Raw genomic sequence first — 22,787 nt, forward strand, 5'->3', positions numbered from 1 at the left:
ATTCACACCATAGTTAGCAACAACCACCCCTTAAAGGGTCCATTGGAGTCAGAGATTTGTGATTTTTCATCTTCAAGCTTACATACCTAGCACTTATGAGTATAACACTTCTTTAAGAGAGTCAAAAAGTCATAAACACAAAATATGAAGCCATTTATATCCTAATCTCTAATTTAACCATTTTTCTCGCATTTTACCCTAAAGCCCTAAATACCGTTATTCTTCATTTCTTGACACAAATAAGTTGCATTGTCATTTTTGAAACAAATACTAAACTAGATAAAATAAGATTGAATTTTTAACATTTTAAACCAAATTTATCCAACATTTATCCCTTTTCAACTTTCACCTTTCATCAGTTGTCTTTCCTCAAGCACTTGTATACTCAAAATTCCTTAGTTATGGTCAAAAAGTTCATTCATAATTAACAAACCACTAACAATTTGCTTAAAACTAATAAACCTCACTGGCCAAAACCAAAAATTCCAAGTCAACCCCTAATCACTACGGGTGCTCTCATGGGTAAACATCTCAATTATAACCTTAAAAAGTTTAAACATTTTAAAAATTTTGACCACTAGGCAATTAAAACATGCAAACATTTCAAAATCCGCGAGAATTTATCTCTCCCCCCACACTTAAGATCATGTAATGCCCTCATTTACATGAAATCAGATAAATAAAAATAAATTCGAGAGGACAAAATAGTGAAAAAGGGAAAAGAAAAGAAAACCCGGATTTTTAGATCCGTAGATCGCAAAAACACGGTGCATGATGGCGCTGAACTTATTGCCAGCATAAGAACATCGGCATCCACTCGATCACCAAAACATCATAATCAAGTAAGGTGCTGAACTTAATGCCAGACTTTAAAAAATTAAAGCATAACCACCGTGGAACCTGAAACGAAAACATACATACCACAACCATAACTAATGGGGTGGCACCACCACGGTACCGAAACGCCCCATTTAAAATCCAAAGTATTAAGTTTAAGACTAACAATTACAATCATCCTAATTAAGTTTACAGTCATCCAAAATAAAAAACAAATAAACGAAATTAAAAAGTTTTGTTTTTCTTGTCACCACACGATCACCACCGCATCCAATCACCAAGAGGGTTATACCCTCCATAAGATCCATCATACTGCCCACCATAAGGACCTCCACCACCTGACTGACCTCGCTGGTTACCTTCATTATGCTGAGAACTAGAACCTGCTCCTCTTTGTCGGACCATATCCTCCCAAACTGCCTGAGCTGATGTGCGATCATACACCCGATAAGGACATGTCGACTCCGGAGTCCATGGAATACGAGTGCCATAAGGAGTAAAGATGGTATTAGGAGAAACAAGCTCCATGTTGTGTCGATGCCAATCGTGATGATACACAACCTCACTAATACTACATACTAACACCCACCAGATTTCTGGCCGCCCCCTTCATAAAATCCTCCAAAACGGCATCTTGCCCTCAAAATATAAAAACCACACCATCCCTTCACCCCCTCATTTCTTTGCGACCTACTTCCCTAACATTCTCCAAAATCAACATCCACCACCCACCATCTCTTCCCTGTACAAACCAACCCCAGCCAACCCTCAAACAAAAAACCAGTTGATCTCTGACATATACTTAAAAACACAATCGAAGACTTTCCGAGCGTGCTCGGGTCTCCTCATTATAAAGCTGCATGGTCCGCATCTATTCCATTAAATCTCGGTTTGTAAAACGTTGACCCCCCGACACCTTGACCTGCATCTTGACCACCCTCGGCCATCTCTTCATCCTCCTCTTGTGCCCCCTGTGCATCTCGGGGACGACGACGACGAACTCGGAATGGAATAACCTGGCCGTGCTCAATAGATATTACTCTTGCCCCACGAAAAACATTTTCCCCTAACATAACCGCTTCAGTAACAATTCGTTCCATATCCGATCTATCAATTTCAAAAACCGACGCAATCCTCGTGATAAAGTGACCACCTCTAATCGGGCTTCCCGCAGAACGAAGTCCACTACCCTGATGTTTTTAAAAATAAGCCACTCCATAAGCAACCGAAGTAGGTGTCTTGGTTCGGAATTGGTTCACATACCAAAGGTCCAGTAAAGAGACCTTCTCGTTCCCACTTCTTCGATGTGTAATAGTATGCGAAACCATTCATTGAATTGCACGAAGAGCGAGATCCATGATGTTAACACAAGGACAGTTACTCGGGCTCCATTCAGAATTGGAAGCAATCTCCTCCCAAACTCTTGCTGCATCAAATTCACGAGGATCAATCATATCAATCACCCTTTCAGCACCCCAAAGATAATCTCGAAAATTAACTCGTGTGCGTTCTTCGTCGGTATAAATTTTCAAACAAGTAGCCAACTGAAATAATGACATAGAGCGGTTAACCCCACCCAATCGAAAAGTCATAAACGTTGGATCATCAACGTTTTCAGGGTGAAGGTTCATCGCATATGTAGCGTAAAATTCAATAACCAACTCCCGGTAAACTACTTCATGAATACCAAAGAAAGCAACCCAATCAGTATACAAAGCACTTCTCCATTCCAACTGCAAATACCCCAAAACTGTAGCATATAAACCTCCCCGTTGTAAAACATTCCAATCGATCACCCGATGTGGTTCAAATTCTTTCCGAATCAATTCTTGAACATCCGCCTTTCTTTGCTTAATAACCTCCGATCGACCATTAAACCTTAAATTCACATGTAATTCTGTTTGAGGAATTGGAGGTTGCGGTTGAACATCCTGAGCTGCACCGGCTGCAGTACCGGAACTTGAAGCATCCCTAGCGTTACCACGTCCTCCTGTCTGAAAAACAAACACAATGACATCCAAAAAGATATATCCCAAAGGACATGTTAGCGTTAGCTATAACCTGCATTCTTTCAAAAATATACCTAAAGCACACAATGTCAATGGCCATTTAAAAACATGCCAAAAGCATAGATCATATAAGACTCCAAAAATTATCATGCACTTAGAACAAATTTTCCAACTTTTATAAGTACAAAACCCTATAACATCATTAATCATCATGACAATCCTCATAGTTTATAAGCGGTGTCAAAACATGGACGTCAAACTGAGTCAAACCCAGTCAACCAAGTCAAAATCCCCAATTACACATGAACCCTGAAAATCAAAATCAAAATCTAGACAATTTAAGCATGAATTCATGGTATTTATACTCAACTAACAATCTTACAACATTCAAAACATATCAATTTAACTCACAAATTCAAAACCCCAATTAATCATACTTAAGAACCCTAGAAATCAAAGACTGAAATTATAGAACAATAGGCATGAAAATCGAAGTAATAACATGTTAAGCATACATAATCTTCAATAAAAAATCGAACAATAACACATAAACACACCCCCATACTTGTTTTTCTCATAAACCCTAATGAAAATTGAAATTAAGCATGAGAAATAAAGAAAAACAAGCAAGAAGATGTTAAATCATACCCTAGCCATGTTGTTAGTGTTGATTAGATGAAGATTCGTGAGTAAATCGAGGGTTTAATTAATGGGTCATGGTGTATTGAGAGCAGAAAAATCGAAATAGATAAAATAAATAAGAGTGGTGGTGATAAATCAGGCTGGAACAGCGTAAATACCCTGATCTGCTGGTACTCGTCGCGTTTCGCGACAGGGTGTCGCGTACCGCGACAAGTGTGATTCCAACGCGACCAGACCATTTCAAACGCGACAACAAATGGGGTCCCGTACTGATCAATACATCGCGTTCTGATGGTGTATGTCGCGTTCCGTGACAGTTTTTTTTTTTTTTTTTTTCAGATTTTATATTGTTTTTGGATTTTTCATTATATCTATCAAACAAATCAAAAATTCACACGAATACTTACAAAAACAAAAATACAAAATTCTACACGAATTGATTTTTTAACGAGTCGTTTTCTCGACTCATCCCCATGTTCATGTGTCTTTCGGGTAGAGGGTGAGGTCCTCCCTCTCGATGTTATCGAATGCTTCGTGATACAATTTTAACCTTTGACCATTCACCTTAAAGCTTCTACCCTCGTTATCTAACAATTCTACGTGCCCGGCCGGAAAAGCTTTTTTCACCACGAATGGACCGGACCATCGTGACCTAAGCTTTCCGGCGGAGAATTTGAACTTAGATTGAAATAACAAAACTTTATCGCCCGGTTCAAATTCTTTTCTCATCTTCAAACGCGCATCATGCCATAACTTCGTTTTCTCCTTATAAATGCGCAAATTCTCATAAGCATGGTTTCGCAATTCCTCAAGTTCATGAATTTGCAAAAATCGATGTTCTCTCGCTTCCTTAAGGTCGGTATTACACTGTTTAAGTGCCCAATAGGCCTTATGCTCCACTTCAACCGGCAAATGACACGCTTTTCCATAAATAAGACGGAATGGTGTGGTACCAATAGGCGTTTTATAAGCAGTTCGAAATGCCCATAGCGCGTCATTCAACTTCCGATTCCAAATCTTAGGATTGTTTTTCATCGTTCTTTCAAGAATGCGTTTTAGTGCGCGGTTAGTATTCTCAACTTGACCACTCGTTTGAGGGTGGTAAGGCGTGGAGAAACGGTGGGTTACTCCATACTTCTTGAGCACCTTCTCGAGTAGTTGATTTGCAAAGTGCGTACCGCGATCACTAATCAAGGCCTTTGGAAGCTCAAAACGCGAAAAGAGATTTTTAAGGAAGTCAACGACGACTCTTGCGCCATTAGTGGGCAAAGCTTTGGCCTCCGCCCACTTTGACACGTAGTCAACCGCGACAAGGATGTATTTGCATTTGTTGGATGCGTGAAAAGGTCCCATGAAGTCTATCCCCCAAATGTCAAATATCTCACAAACTTGAATACTCGTTTGAGGCATCTCATCTCTTTTGGAGATGTTTCCCGCCCTTTGGCAAGCATCACAAGTTTTGATAAAGGCACTAGCATCTTTGAAAATGGTAGACCAATAGAATCCCGAATCGAAGATTTTCTTAGCCTTATAATTAGCTCCAAGATGCCCACCCGTGGGTCCTTGGTGACAATGCTCTAGAATTTGTTGAGCTTCCTTCCCATGAACACGAAGACGAATCACTTGATCCGCCCCAATTCGAAAAAGATGCGGGGCATCCCAAAAGTAAAACTTAATATCCGCAAAGAATTTCTTCTTTTGTTGGTAAGTTAGACCTTTGGAAAGAATGCCCGCGGCTAGATAATTAGCAATATCGGCGAACCAATGAGTTTCGGATTCAATTTCGATACCCATAAGGGACTCATCAGGGAATGTATCATGAATGTCCGATTCATTGAGTTCCTCTAGGTTTGAATTTTCAAGACGAGATAAATGATCCGCGGCTAAATTTTCGGCACCCTTTTTATCCTTGATCTCAATGTCAAATTCTTGGAGAAGAAGAATCCAACGAATGAGTCTAGGCTTAGCATCTTGTTTAGAGAACAAGTACTTAAGGGCCGAATGATCGGTGTAAACGACCGTTTTAGACAACACCAAATATGACCTAAATTTATCAAACGCAAAGACGACCGCAAGAAGCTCCTTTTCCGTGGTGGTATAGTTCAATTGAGCCCCCGTAAGTGTCTTACTCGCGTAATAAATAGGTTTAAAGTGATTAACGTGGCGTTGACCTAAAACCGCGCCTAGCGCGAAATCACTAGCATCACACATAAGCTCGAAAGGATGTGACCAATCGGGAGATACCATGATAGGAGCGTGTGTGAGCTTCTCTTTTAAGAAGTTGAAAGCGTTCTCGCATTCGATATTAAAGTCGAAAGGAACGTCCTTCTCAAGGAGTTTGGTCAGTGGTCGGGCAATCTTAGAAAAGTCCTTAATGAACCGTCTATAGAATCCCGCATGACCAAGAAAACTACGAATAGCTTTAACGTTTGTAGGTTTGGGAAGGCCCGAGATAACATCAATTTGGGCCTTATCAACCTCAATACCTGCACGAGAGATTTTGTGCCCTAAGACAATGCCTTCCTTCACCATGAAGTGGCATTTTTCCCAGTTAAGAACAAGGTTTGATTCCTCGCACCTTTTGAGCACTTTTTCAAGATTAGCAAGACACGAATTGAAAGAGTCTCCAAAGACAGAAAAATCGTCCATGAAGACTTCCATGAAGTCCTCGATCATGTCATGAAAGATGGCGACCATACACCTTTGAAAGGTGCTCGGGGCATTGCATAGCCCGAATGGCATTCGCCGATAAGCAAAGGTACCGAAAGGACAAGTAAATGTGGTTTTATCTTGGTCCTTCGGATCAATGGGGATTTGGAAGTAGCCTGAAAATCCATCTAGGAAGCAATAGAACTCCCGTCCTGCTAAACGCTCAAGCATTTGATTGATAAATGGAAGCGGGAAGTGGTCCTTCCTAGTGGCGTCGTTTAAACGACGATAATCTATACAAACTCTCCATCCCGTGACAGTACGAGTAGGGACAAGTTCGTCCTTCTCGATGAGAACAACAGTTGTGCCCCCCTTTTTGGGCACAACTTGAACAGGGCTTACCCACGGGCTGTCCGAGATAGGATAAATTAACCCAGCATCGAGCAATTTAACTACCTCCGTTTTTACGACCTCTTTCATATTCGGGTTTAGACGACATTGCCTTTGTACTACGGGTTTAAAATCATCTTCCATTAGGATTCGATGAGTACAAAAGGCCGGATTGATGCCCGGTATGTCCGAGGTTTTCCAAGCTATTGCCCTTTTGTGGGATTTAAGAACGGAAACCAACCGACCCTTTTGGTCGCCGGTAAGTGTAGAAGAAATAATAACCGGCAATTGGGACGTACCTTGAAGATAAGCATATTCCATGTGAGGTGGAAGCTCCTTAAGCTCCAAGGTGGGCAGTTCTTCAAGAGACGTTTTGATACGGAATTCATCTTTCAACCGGATCGTTTCAAATGATTCCGATTCTTTAAACTCATCCTCTTTAAGCAGTTCCTCCAACTCAAATTCCCGGTCAAAGTCATCGTTGACTTTACCCAACATGATTACATCCAACGTGTCTACACTTAACAATTCCTGCAAATCATGCTCAACACAATCGTCAATAACATCAATAGCAAAACATTCATCATCGGTTGAAATAGGGTGTCTCATGGCTTTATTAATGTGACAAATCACCCTCTCATTCCCAACACCTAAGCTAAGTTGTTCTTTTTGAACGTGAATGATAGCATCCGCGGTGTTGAGGAATGGTCGACCTAAAATAATGGGCACCTTAGTGTCCTCTCTCATCTCTAAGATCACGAAATCAACTGGGAATACAAGTGACTCAACCTTTACCAATATGTCCTCGGCTATTCCAATGGGGGTATCAAAAGAGTGGTTCGCTAAGCAAATTCCCATTCTTGTAGGTTTCAAGTCTCCTGGGCCAAGTTTAAGATATAACGAATATAGCATAAGGTTAACACTAGCACCTAAGTCTGCAAGTGCATCGTACACTTCCGAATTACCCATAACACAAGGGATACGAAAACTACCCGGGTCTCCCAATTTTGGAGGCATCTTGCTCTTTTTCAAGATGGCCGAACATTCCTTATGGAGGAATGCGGCGGATACCTCATGGTACTTACCTTTCTTGAAGATTAGATCTTTGAGAAACTTCCCATAGTTAGGCATCCCCTGGAGTACTTCCGCGAGTGGCATGTTCACGCTAATCTGTTTAATCATGTTTGCAAATATCTGATATTGACTAGCGAGCTTATCCTTCTTTAATGCTTTCGGGTAAGGAATTGGTGCTTTGTATTCCTTCAACGGCGGTGATTTAGTTATGATCTCCGGCGGATCATCTTCCTTTTTCTCTTCGTCAGGCGACTTTTCTAACTCGGGCTCTTCCTCCTTTTGCTCCTCATTAATAGGTACTTGCAAAACATTAGAAGAAACAATAGGAGAAGACTTCGGAGTCTCCTTGTTAATAACCAAACCACTTCGAGTGGTTATAGCATTCACGTGCTCTTTCATAGCATGCACTTTGTTGTTTGGATTGGATTGCATATTAGCTGGGAGAGCACCCGGTGGTCTGTCCGATAAAGATTGAGCAATACGCCCCACATCCCGTTCCAAGTTCTGAATCGAATCCTGCTGATTTCTAACTTGTTGTTTTGTAGATTCCCCATCTTGCCTCAAAGCAGTGATACTTTCGTCCGTTTTCATAATAAAACCCCGTAGCAATTCTTCCAAAGGAGGCATCTTATTCTCTGGCTGCTGAACTGGTGGCATAGGCTGCTGGAAATTCCTAGGTGGTGCTTGCTGATTTCTGTTATTAAACCCCGGCGGCCTGTACGGATATACCTTCTTATTGCCCTGATAAACCTGATTACCACTCTGATAATTGTTACCACCCATGTTATTCGCCTGATTGAAAAACTGTTTCCCACCCGGAAATTCATTAAGGGCAAAATCCGCAAAGCTCGAACCATGGGTAGCGGCTAATTTAAAAATAGAAGAAAAGGACAATCTATCTATTAAATTTAAAAATATGTAACTATATTTAATAATGTAACAATTAAAATTAATTTAGTAAATATATAAAATCGGATTAATGAACCAACACACTCATACCTCAAAATCCGCAAAGCTCGAACCATGGGTAGCGGCTAATTAACCAATATTTTTACAAACAAGGACAACTGTGTGTACTTAGCTTCAAGCATCATATCTGAAACCTTCACGAACTGAAGCACAAAATTATTCCCGTCTTTGTGCAAATATATGATTCCTTCCCACAACGTCTTGGAAGGATTCTTCTGGTTCAGTAATAATAATGAAATAATAGTTTCAAAGGACAATATTCAATGCTACAAAACAAGAAAATAAAGATACTACATTAACAACCAAAATTCTCTTTTTAATCATTCTAAAGGTTGTACGGATTATGCATAAACTTGCATATACTTTCACCATCAAACTTCATAATAAACACATTCCAAGTCGAGAAAAGAAAACAAAGTTATTACATTACTTTAGTCAAAAGAAAGTTACTACTTACATTACAATATAGCTTAAAAGAAAGTTACTACTACATGACTTTAGCCTAAAAAAAGTTACTATTGCATTATATATGAAGAAAACAAAGCTAGCATGTCATTAATTTGATCCTCTCATCATTTTTCGACCGGAGTCACATGTATTCTTTTTATCATCTCTTTTCTTTTCTTTGCTGATTTCGGTGTAGATTCTTTTGTATTCAACTGGATCCTTGATACGCATAATCAATTCATTAAACTCTATGACTATCTTTTCCTCATCCGAATCCACCTCATCCTCTTTTACTGATTTTCTGTAAACAAGTATCGTTCACTTAGTGTAACATCCTAAGTAAACCAATACCTTCTAACACATTCTTGTCTGTACAATGTTGTAGAATACCTGTCATCCCCTTTATGTTCTAGTCTTTTTCTAACTTTCCTTTGCTTTTTGACTCAAATTTTTTCTTTCAGTTTACTAGCTAGTTGTTTTTCACTAGTTAAATAAGTTTCAAGCTTTTAGATTACATCTTCCATAAAAAGCTGTAAAAGTAAGATTATTGACTCAATCCCATCTCACTAATCCAGTATTCTAAGGAAGATGTAATCAAAGAGCTTGAAGCTTATTTACAGTTGAAAAACAACGAGCTAGTAAACTGAAAGAAACATTTGAAGTCAAAAAACAAAGAAACGTTAGAAAAAGACTAGAACGTAAAGGTATGGCGGGTATTCTACAACATTGTGCAGATAAGAATGTGTTGGAAGGTATCTGATTACTTGAACGTTACACCAGGTGAATGGTAAATGTTTACTAAAAATCAGTAAAATAAGATGGGGTGAATTCAGATAAGGAAAAGATAATTAGAGAGTTTGATGAATTGATTACGTGCATCAAGGATCTAATTGAATCCGCAAAAAGAAAAGAATCTACATCGAAGTCAACAAAAAAATGGAAAAGGGACGATAAAAAAAATACATGTGCCTCCGGTCGAAAAATGATGAGAAAATCAAATTAGTGACATGTTATCTTTGTTTCCCGCATAAATAATGCAATAATGATTTTCTTTTTGACTAAAGTTATGTAGTAGTAACTTTCTTTTGGACTACATTATAATGTAAGTAGTACCTTTCTTTTGGCTAAAGTAATGTAGTAACTTTGTTTTCTTTTCTTCAGTTAGATTTTGTTTATTATGAAGTCTGATGCTGAAAGTATATGCAAGTTTGTACACAATCCGTAGAACCTCCATAATGATTAAAAAGAGAAATTTGGTTGTTATTGTAGTAGCTTTCTTGTCTTATTTTGCGACGTATAAATATTGTCCTTTAAAACTATTATTATTATCATTACTGTAGATCGATCCATTTATGTTCTATGCGAATTCATATCTGCTGGCTAGTCGATATATACCCCGACTCATTACCATGTGTTTTGCAAGGTTGCAAGACACGCAACTCGGGGGAGTACTCGGAAGTTTAACTTTGATTGATTTTGGCCGAATTTTGATTGAATTTTGACGGATTTTTCGAGTAATCCCAAAGTTTAGACCAAGTACTCGAGGAGTATTCGTAGCGAGTTCTACAACCATGGTGTTTTGTTATGATAACAGGTGACTCACATTCAGTTGCTGACACAAGTGATCTTCAACAATAAAACACATAAGAAACTCACGACAGAAGATTATAAACTAAATGAAAATTACAGAAAATAACAAACATAAGCGGATTATAACAATGTACATAATAATAACGAAACAATAAAACACGCAATCAACAAAAAACATTACGGACCTAATACCATGAAGCACTAGGAGCGACAATGATAGCAGTAAAGGAAGCGACGGTGGCTACAAAAATGATAGCAATGGTTTAATGGATTGAAACCTTAATTACTGCACAAATGTTGAACCAATTTTAATGAATAAAAGGAAAACCTTAATGTCGGTGAAAATGAAAACCTTCACGCAAACAACAAATCATCACTAAACCTGGTACCGATTCCAACAAATCTGATGGAGAACAACAATTCATCACCACCGATACCGATTCCATATAAAGGAAACCTTAAATAGCCATAAAATGGAGTGGTGGAGAAAAATGGAAGTGAAAGGATCTAATTTTGTTTTTATGAGATTAACCAAGTCGAACGATCTTGAACAAACAGGAGAGAATTAGGGGAAGGGTACTTAATTAATTTGTGTTGGGTTAATGTTCATCATTTTATTTATTTTAGATAAGGGTAAAATTCAGGGGTTGTTGCATAAAAAGGCAACCGGGTTTATGATTTAAAGAAGAAATTTTGAAAACTTCTGAAGATTAACTAGTTTCTAAGCACCAACATGATCTAACTTGCACATAATCTGCTACTTAAACAGTTGACATGAAAATTTTGAAACATTAAAGATTTAAAATTTTGAAACTTGACTTTTATGGTGAAAATAAACAAGGCTACCAGAATCAGATAAATTAAGTCCACGCTTTATCCAATAATAAGTCTATAACCCCTACCCCACCACCACCCAGCTGCCGCCAAGAAGGTGACAGTCGGCGGCCAAATCACCGGCAGAAAGAAAAACAAACCGGAACAAGCATCCGGTGACCATAACGGCCTGAAGGCCGCCGGAGCACCTCTGACTACAATAGTCCGGCCAAATTTTCCGGCAAAAAAGACAGTCACCACACCACGAGCTGTAACACAAGGAGGGGCAAGGATAAAAGAGAACCGGAGATACTAAACTCCGGTAAAGGGAAAAGTCGCCGTTTTTTGTAAAATACTAGGAAAACCGGCAGAAACCGGCACAAAGTCACCGGAAAAAAGCACCGGTGCCCGGAGAAACCCACCGACTAAACTAAGCAAATACTAGGAAAACCGGCAGAAACCGGCACAAAGTCACCGGAAAAAAAGCACCGGTGCCCGGAGAAACCCACCGACTAAACTAAGCAGACATCCAGCAGAACAAAAAGCCATCACCTACGAGACGGTTGTACAGAGCTGTAAGAGAGCTCGTCGCCTGTACCAACGGTACGAAAGGGACGGAAAGGATGCTGTCGAACAAGAAAGCACGTTCGAATACCCAACCCGGCGAGAAATCACCACCCGAGAAAACCCAACCCACCGGCGAGCAGAGTGATATGAAGAAACTTACGTCATTCGTCGTCTGCTGCCGTAATCGAAGGTAAAAGCAGACCGGAGAAAGAGAAACTTACCGGAGAAGAGAGCAAGTAGGCAGATCCAAGAAAAAAATATGAAAAAGTGCAGACAGAGACAAACCCGGACCTCCGGCGCGATGCCGGATACCGGTGGCGGCGAGGAATAGCAAATAGGTTTTCGGCGAGTGTTAAAAAGAAAAGGGGGTGGGAGAGAAACTATCTTGTGGGTATGGATGAGGGGACACCTTATGCAACTCTTCCTGATTAACTCCATCTCCATTTAATTTAAGATTTTTTTTTTTAAATAGTAATTTTTTTAAGGAGACTTTGAAAAATGGAAATTTTATCAAAATCATTTCGAAAATGGTAAAACTGAAGTTTGGAACTTCGGTTTTGTCAAATCCGAAGTTTCAAACTTCGGTTTTGTTTTTTTCTTTCTTTTTTTTACAAAAATGAAAAAAAAAAAAAAAAAAAAACCGAAGTTTGAAACTTCGGTTTTTTCAAACTTCGGTTTTTTTTTTTTTTTTTTTTTTTTTTTTTTTTTTTTTGTTTTTTGTAAAACCAAGGGGTGTAAACTCAAGCTCGTAATCTATTTGGTTAAGATCTCTAAGAAGTACGATACATTTTGAGAAGTTGAAAGGAATCACAGATAATAACTTTGAATTTTGTGAAGATAAACCACAGCTCTTTGACTATTAGGAAGAAATTTTTTTCCGGAGTATTTCTTATGAGAGAGCTTTTGAGATTTGAGAAGATGAACAACATCATATTTCATACTTGATGTGTATTTTGAATCTTGAATGGAGAGTGTCTGACTTGTATATTGGAATTGAATGTAACATTGGGAAAGGTAATAAACTCTGTTGAGTCACGTGAGTTATTTGATATCTTATATATATATATATGTATATATATATATATATATATATATATATATATATATATATATATATATATATATATATATATATATATATATATATATATATATATATTGGTAGGATCAAGAGGGAAGTAACCAATCGGGGAGAAGCGGAGGGAAACATATTTTTTTTTTTTGTAAAAAAAAGGAAAAAAAAAAAAACAAATCCGAAGTTTGAAACTTCAGATTTGGCAAAACCGAAGTTTCAAACTTCGGTTTTACCATTTTCGCAATGATTTTGATAAAAAAACTTCGGATTTGGCAAAACCGAAGTTTCAAACTTCGGTTTTACCATTTTCGCAATGATTTTGATAAAATTTTCATTTTTCAAAGTCTCTTTAAAAAAATTACTATTTAAAAAAAAATCTTTAATTTAATACTCCGTAAACCAAATACAGTACCAATAACAAGACTTGTATTGAAATGGAAATCTTTATAGAAAGTATTTTATTATTTTAGAAAAGACAGAATAAAATGGGAGTACTCTCTTTCCATTGAATGTAAACACAGTACGTACTATTTTATTATTATTTGTTACTGTATGTATGTACAAGACAATAGTTCAATTCGTTTGTCACCACAACTAGCATCCCTAGAGTAAAAAACTCATGGGTCATTTGTTAACAAAAGAAAATAAAATACAGATTAAAATCAGGGGCGGATCTACTGTGTATCGAGTGGTTGCACGTGCTACCACTCAATCTAGCCGACGAAGTGTTAATTTTTAGGAGTTTTTGTTAATAATATGAAAGTGCAACCAGTGAATTTAACAAGGATGTCCCTGACGGCGGATCTACCTTGTATTCAGTGGTAGCACCACTCAATCTAGGAGAGGAATTGTAATTTTTTGGAGTTTTCTTTCAATTTTTGTGTTGAAATAAGTTGCAGATCGTATTTTTCATTTTAATGGGTTTTGTTCAAGGTTACAGGGAGGTGAGATTGGGATGGAGAAGAATGGGGTCCATCTCTTTTTAACTTATTATTAAACTTCTACTTTAAACTCTTATATTTAATTTATATTTATTTATATTTATTTGAAGATACATTTAACGCTTAGATAATTTTATTTATTCATTTTAATTTGATATACTCTTCAACTTACATTAATTATTTAAAAGATATTGAGTTTTGTTTTTTGTCTTACTTAAATATTTGTGTGTTATATATAAAATGAATGGATTTATTAAGGTTATTCTTTTGATTTTCGATTAAAATTTTTATCGACAAGATACAAAGTTGGTAATAAAAAATTTTTGTGCTACCAGTGACGATAAATCCTAGATCCGCCACTGATTAAAATTATCTAGCACCTTGCTAGAAGAATTTAAAAACTCATAGTCACTCATAGTGTTTATTAAAAACTTCAAAATCTCAAGTTGGTTAACTTCACACACAAATGCAAAATGGTGAGATGATGTCATGTACTCATGTTGCACCATGGCTCTACATAAGGTTGAGCTTACATTAGCTCTTTCACAACTTCAATTTGAGTTAAAAGTCTTCCTTCATCCTCTGTTCATAATAAACGTTGTCACTCTTCAACCATGTTGCAGAGTAACAAGACACTATGCATGCCATTTAGTCCTCTTCGCCCAAAAAAACTTGTATCTCGCACAAAAAATTTACAACATCAAAATAAAATGAAATGATTGAATAATTGAAAAATTAGATTATTCAGGAATACGCATTGAATGCTGAGATTACGCATTGAATTTCTGGTAGTAGATCCATAATCAAAGAAGTTTTTATTATTATTGCAGAAGAAATGAAACAAAAGATACGGTAGAGCTAGGACAGTTATTGTATGAGGTCTACCCAGTGCTAGATGCAGAGGCGCATAATAGACCGATATGAACATTATGAGTTGTCCCGTAATAAAACCAGTTGTTGCTGATACCTTCTTCTCGGTTCCTTCTTCCATAACGTGAGCTCGGAGAAGGAAGAGATAGGAGGGTCTTATGGAGAATGTGGTCAGAAATCCATAATAGAGTCCGACCACAACGACCGAATTGATTATCTTCATGCATAAGGATACTAGATTACCTAGTAGAAAAGATTTCAAAATCCTCACAAACCTCCCTTTTTCTTTTCTATTGCAATTTCTCGATTATTATATGATGATTTTGAAACTTTCCATATATAGAAAAGAAATAGAAAGAGATAGACTAGAAATGACATCTGTTATGTTAATGACACCAAAAGGATATTAAATGAATGGAGAAAGCAGTGGCGGAAGCAGGATTTTTTTCACCGGGGTGAAATTTTTTTTAAAAATGTAGCAATTTTTTTTTGGCAAAATATGGAGATTTTTGAGCAAAATTTGAAGGTTTTGGAGCAAATTTTGGATGTTTTTGTACAACATTTAAAGGTTTTGGGGTAAAATATGTTAGAAATAAGGGTTAGAATTGACTGCCAGATTGATTCTTGAATCGTGTGTTCACTTTCTCTATAAAGTATTTCGACCCTACGATTGCCTCGGTTACACGAAATCTTTACAGGGATAAGACAAGAACGCAATCAGTGTTTTTGACAACGAAATCACTCATCAAATTGTTAGAGAGTATGTGTGTTTTCTGTTTATATGTTCATTATGAAAGCAAAAACATATTCCTATATTTATAGGAAGTGAAAAGGTGCGAGTGAAATGACGCAACCTTTCAATGTAAATATGCAACCTTTCAACGAAAAGATGCAACTCTTCATTTACATCTTTTAGAAATAACATCACTCTTCATAAAGAGATGTAATCATTCGTGGTTACCTTCCTATGAAAAAATGTAATTTCCAATACCTTATTGAATTAACTCGAACGAGCGTGCACTCCACAATCTCCAAACTCGTCATTGAGCTTAATTCAATAAGCCTTTGCTTTCTAGTAAATTTCAATTAACTAAAATGATTGTTGATAACACTAAAATCACCAACAAATCCCCCCCCCCCCTTTTAGTGTAATCCTTGATTTACTAAAATAATACAAACAAACAGAACAAACCAATGCATAAATGGAAATGTTTGTAACGACCCTGGATTTTCCAACGTTTATTTATTAATAATTATTATTATTAATACGTGTGATTAAACAAATATATGTTATTACATTTACATGTTGTCATGATACACTATACTTGACTTTTAAGTGCCCGAAACGTCTTTGTGACACCCGAAACTTCACGAATAATATTTTTAGAGTATTATTTACATTCATAATTAGTTTTATTAATCATTTTAATTAACTAAGGTTTTTAGTTAATTACTTGGGCTTTAATTGGTTTAACTTGTGCATTATTGGAACTTGGACCTTTATTAGTGTTATTGGACTTTAGAAGCCCACCCTACATCTTTTATGGACTCTTTAGCCCAACTCCCATGTAACTAGTCCATTTCTTTTACATGTAAGTAGTACTTACAAGGGTAACTAGTAGTTTAAAAGACTTGGAATCTTGTTAGCTCATAATCCCCATGAACAACCATCCTTTTAACCAACTTTTGAAGCTTTGCATACTAGTGACCAAAGAACCAAGCCATCCCTTCTTTTTTTTCTGCTGAGCCGTGACCTAGAGGGGGTTACATGGGATTCAAAATCTTTTTTTTTTTCATTACTACTTCACTCACATTCTCTCATTCAAACTCACACACACTTACTTGCAAAAATCCTCTCAACTTTCCTCTCTTTTCTCTCTAGTTTTTGGTAAGTAACTTGAACATTCTTTCTCTCTTTTCTCTCTTGTCTAAACCGAATTCTAAAGCATCTCATCATCATTTGTTTGTTGTTAAATTTGTTCATGTTGTTTAGTTACTTACTTGTTGTTACTTACTTTCATGTTACAAGAATAAACTTTCTAGTTTGATTCTTCATAATATCTTGTATTTATCTAGAACACTCAAGAACATAACTTACTAGTTATGATTCTACATATACTTTCTTAAAATATTGCAAGTTCATATGTTGATTAAACTCATACTTGAAGTTCATGAAGTAAACTTTAAAGTTTACTTTCTAAAGATCAAACTTTGGTTTGAATCTTTAAAGTATGAACAACCATGAATAAATTACATGTTTACTTAGTTTACTTCTTCATTCTTGCACTTTAAATTCATGTAATTAGTTTAAATGGTCAAGAACTACAAGTTAGTCTTGATCTCTTTAATCTTGAACTAAAAGTCAACCTTGAAAGTTCAAGAACACACAAATAAGTTTTCTTTAAATATAACTTTGTATACTTATGCTTGATCTAGACTTTTGGGTCTTGGATCTTCAAGATCTAACTAAGAACCATGTTCTACACCTTAAGATCTTGATTAGTTAGTTTATTTTCAAGTTTAGAGTTCAATATTTCTATTATAGTTCATGTAAGTGTCAAACCTAAGACTTTGATGTAACTTTGGTTCATCAAACTACATGCAACTCTTAAGTGAGTTGTGCTTCATGTCTTAGACTTGCACTAGGGTTATGATGGTCAAGACTTGGTTAAGATGATGTAGATACATCAATGAGTTGTACACTTGAAGCTATATGTGAAAGGACCCATTCATATACATTATAAACGATTCACAATAGTTGATTACATTGCGAGGTATTTGACCTCTATATGATACATTTTACAAACATTGCATTCGTTTTTAAAAGACAATCTTTCTTTACATCGAAAATTGACAGGCATTCATACCATTTCATAATATCCACTATCTAACTATAAATTGATTTAATAATAATCTTTGATGAACTCAATGACTCGAATGCAACGTTCTTCGAAATATGCTATGAAAGACTCCAAGTAATATCTTTAAAATGAGCAAATGCACAGCGGAATATTTCTTTTTATACCTGAGAATAAACATGCTTTAAAGTGTCAACCAAAAGGTTGGTGAGTTCATTAGTTTATCATAATCATTCATTTCCATCATTTTAATAGACCACAAGAATTTCATTTCCAGTTCTCATAAATATACGTCCCATGCATAGAGACAAAAATAATCATTCATATGGATTGAACACCTGGTAACCGACATTAATAATATGCATATAAGAATATCCCCATCATTCCGGGATCCTCCTTCGGACATGATATAAATTTCGAAGTACTAAAGCATCCGGTACTTTGGATGGGGTTTGTTAGGCCCAATAGATCTATCTTTAGGATTCGCGTCAATTAGGGTGTCTGTTCCCTAATTCTTAGATTACCAGACTTAATAAAAAGGGGCATATTCGATTTCGATAATTCAACCATAGAATGTAGTTTCACGTACTTGTGTCTATTTCGTAAAACATTTATAAAAGTTGCGCATGTATTCTCAGCCCAAAAATATAAAGGGTAAAAAGGCAAATGAAACTCACCATACTGTATTTCGTAGTAAAAATACATATAACGTCATTGAACAAGTGCAAGGTTGGCCTCGGATTCACGAACCTAAATTAATTATATATATTTATATGTTGGTCAATATTTGTCCAACAAATTAGGTCAAGTCATAGTGTACCACAATCCTAATGCTCGAGACTAATATGCAAAAGTCAACAAAAGTAAATTTGACTCAAAATAATTTCCAAAAATCTATACATGATTAATATATAGTTTAAATATTGTTGTTTTATATTTTTAAATATTTTTAAAAGATTTATTAGAGTAAATAATATAATTTATTTATTAATAAATAAAATTTTATATTAAATTTATATAATAAAATATACTTTTATATATATTAAGTAATAAAATTTATAGGGTTCATTTAATATCATAAAGATAATATGATAGGTATTATTAAAGTAAGTTATTACACGTAGTAAAATATGTTTGTATCACATATTTATTTGATAAAATAATATCTATAATGATAGTAAGTAAAAGTTGTATTATTTTGTAATAATAATTATTATTATAAAAATATCAATATTTATAATTACTAAGATGACATTATGATAAAACGATAATTCTAATTATGATAACTTTAATATTTACGATAATTTTTAATATTATCTTTAAAATAATAATTCTATTTAAAATAATAATAATAATGATATTTTATAGTAACAATGACATTTCTATTAAAATGATAATTTTTGTTAAAATGATAGTTTTAATACTAACGATACTTTTAATAATAATATTAATGATAAAAATAATAAGAACGATAATTTTATCTAAATTAATATCTTATAATATTTTAATTTCATCATGATACTCTTACTCATTATTTCCTAATCGTTTCGTTTAATAGCTTTTAATCGTCTTTTATATTGTGTTTATAATACTAATAATAATAGTACTAAAAAGAATTAGGTGTTACTAATATTAGTTTTAATTACAATAATACTAATAATGATAATTACTATGATATTATTAATAATACTAATAACTATTTTAATGATAATAATAATAATAATAACAATAACAATAACCATTTTTAAATAGTGATACATATATATTAATAATGATAATAATAATAATAATAATAATAATAACAATAATAATAATAATAATAATAAGATAATAATAATAATAATAATAATAATAATAATAATAATAATAATAATAATAATAATAATAATAATAATTATAACTTTAACGATGATAACAATAGTAATAATAATAAAAATAACAATTTTAATGATAATTCCTTTTATTAATAATGATAATAATAAGATAAAACTAGAACGGCGATAATAACGACGATAATAATAATCATTTTTATAAAAATTCAATTGACTATAACTTCTAATCCGTTCATCGAACCCATTCGATATCTAAATGAAAAGTTCTCAATTTTTCGCTAGCCTTCCAAGGACATGCATATCTTATACCTATCTCAACCGCAAGTGTAACTAATTCAGGATTCAACATAACATATCTAAGGGCTATATCAAAAGTACAAGCATGCATAATCCTATATTCTCGAGCACTAGTCAGGGATACACTATTAATATGTAAAAATAATTTACGAGTACTCACGTATCAATATTGAGATTCAATATTGCAGGAAAGGTACATAGACGCAACGGAGACGATAAACACTAGATTGACCTCACAAGCATACCCATGAACCATACCCATCACCTCCATAGCTATAACCCATGTTTTCCTTAGCTCTATCCCGCTCGAAAAATCCATTTTGAAATAATACGCTCATGACCTCGTCGTAGTATTTTATGTATACTAATAATATCTTGAAATAATACTGAGTAAATATATATATGTAAGTCGATTGAGAGAGTTTAGAGAAATATATTTCAAGTTTCTATGAAATAATGAAACCTATTGAATTCTATTTATAATAGATTTTTAAATTATTAAAGTGAATTATTAAAGTATGAATTATTAAAGTGAATTATTAAAGTATGAATTATTAAAGTGAATTATTAAAGTATGAATTATTAAAGTTAATTATTAAAGTAAATTCTTAAAGTTAAAGTAAAGTAAAAGTAAAGTAAAGGTAAAGTTAAAGTATAGTAAAAGTATAAAACTATGTACGTATAATACGTGTATAAATATATATAAAATTAATTTAAATCATTATTTATATTTAATAAAATAAAATATAAATATCGTTATCTTTATCATACTGGTTAAGTAATGAGTTGTCAAAAGTGGTTCTAGATATTTATAAAAGTTATATACGTTTTAATAATAAAGTTCTTTTTAAACTAAAAATGTTTTTGTACGTTTGAAAATAAATCAAATAAATATGATAATTTTGTTTTTCAAAACTAAATATATTTAAGAATCATTTCGTTAAAAGGTTAAAATAATGGAAATCGTTATATCATAAAACGTTTTAGAAAAGTAGAATCATATATATTCATAATAGGTTTCAAGTTTTTAAATTACGGTCTGTTGGTGAAGCATGGGATAAAGTCCAAAGGTTTAATAAACGTATGAAAAATGTCGAGTTACTTAACTTGTCGATATCCAACATCTAAGTTATTTACACTCCACGTTCTTACTTATAAATCACTTTACCATTTTCCGAATGTTGTCAAAAAGAATAGATTTCTTAAATCACAGTGGACCTCATAACATAGACCCGTAATCATATCACAATGTATCTGATAAATCAATCATTTGATATTATCTTCTAATTCCATCGATAAACATATTGAAACAAATACGTTCGTGTAAAGTAATATACGTTTAATACTTTATTAATATTCTCAAGTTATAATATATATATATATATATATATATATATATATATATATATATATATATACATATATATACATATCTATTTATATATAATGGTTCATGAATCGTCGGAATTTGGTCGAGGTTATAATGAATGTATGAACACAGTTTAAAATTCTTGAGATTTAACTTAACAAACTTTGCTTATCGTGTCGGAATAATATAAAGATAAAGTTTAAATTTGATTGGAAATTTCCGGGTTGTCACAGTACCTACCCGTTAAAGAAATTTCGTCCCGAAATTTGAATGGAATGGTCATGGTTGACAATAAGTATGTTTTCATGACGTATACGAGTTGAAAATTAGAGTTTTATTATCATCAAGTAATATAGATAAAGCAATTTGATTTTTGTGAAGGGTACGAGTGAAGTTATCACAAAAGAATGAAATGAGTAAATGCACGTTCTTTTTAACCAATGACATAGTCACGTTTGATTTTCGAAATTCAAGGAATTTAGAGAAAATCTTCGTAATAAGATTTGGTTCTTCGAAAATTAAGGAAGTTAAGATCAGCTTTGATTAAATGAGATAATATGTTTTGATTGCTCTGTCGGATATTTTACTATATATCCACCCCCTTCGTTTCCTTATTTCCACAACTCACACCTTTTATTCACTAATATGCTCCATCCAGTTCTGATTCTTGATATACTCCTAACTTTCATATCTGTCATTCTTTTCTTTCATCTGCCACCGGAAGAATCTATTTACTTTTACTATACTCTTAGTTTTATAGTGTTTTTAGTTCTCCCATGTCTTTATATTACTATATGCATCGATATATATGGTTTATAATTTCTGGGTCGTCGTTGGGCTTTATATCCTCCTTTATATTTCGAAGTCCCTGCTTCTGTCTTCTATAATTATTGTCATCCATAGTTAATGCTCCCTTCTATTTGCTAAAATTTATACTCCTATTTCTATTTCGGAGCTTCATTCTTTCGTTTCCTCTTCTTGAGATTAAGCACCGTATGTAATGGTCCAGAATTCGTAGATATGAATTTCTGAATGAACATAGTTAATGTTCTAAGAAGGAAATTGTAATGGCACGATCTTGATTTGTTAAATTACCAGAATACCCTAGAAAAGACCGAATCATCAAGAAATATTTTCTTGATATTTTAGAGATTAAATAGAATATAGGAGTCGTGTAACATGGCACATGATGACGTTATGATCTGTGAATCATCACGTTCCATTTAGAAACTCAGCATGAATTACTGTAATATAATTACGTTGATCAAGTGTCATTATATTATACTAACTCATGCTTCAGCTCCTAACACTACTTCAAAAAAAAATATTCCTATTTTAAACTCGAATGTTTCAGAATTTAGAAACTAAAATAGTTTCTTTTATGATGTAATACAGATAGCGCGAAGAGGTAAATGATTTCGGATAAGAATAATTAAGAAAATATCTTCAAAAATATGGAGGATATTTATAATGAAAGATATGATGATATCTTAGAATTTCTAATATCAGAGGATGATGAAGAATATTGTCCGCAGGGGTTTAGAGTCAAGAGCAAGGT

The 22,787-nt window shown here is 34.3% G+C and overlaps 1 long non-coding RNA gene across 1 annotated transcript; it reads right to left on the minus strand.

Annotated features, from left to right (window-relative positions):
- Nucleotides 1–8,604: 8,604 nt before the first annotated feature.
- Nucleotides 8,605–12,372, minus strand: LOC139872393 (uncharacterized). Its single transcript, XR_011767022.1, has 3 exons — nucleotides 10,936–12,372; nucleotides 10,793–10,848; nucleotides 8,605–8,785 (listed from the first exon to the last, which is right to left on the minus strand). It is a non-coding gene; the product is annotated as an uncharacterized lncRNA (long non-coding RNA).
- Nucleotides 12,373–22,787: the final 10,415 nt, after the last annotated feature.

The sequence above is a fragment of the Rutidosis leptorrhynchoides genome, chromosome 10 (assembly GCF_046630445.1).
Source record: "Rutidosis leptorrhynchoides isolate AG116_Rl617_1_P2 chromosome 10, CSIRO_AGI_Rlap_v1, whole genome shotgun sequence".
NCBI classification, from domain to species: Eukaryota; Viridiplantae; Streptophyta; class Magnoliopsida; order Asterales; family Asteraceae; genus Rutidosis; species Rutidosis leptorrhynchoides.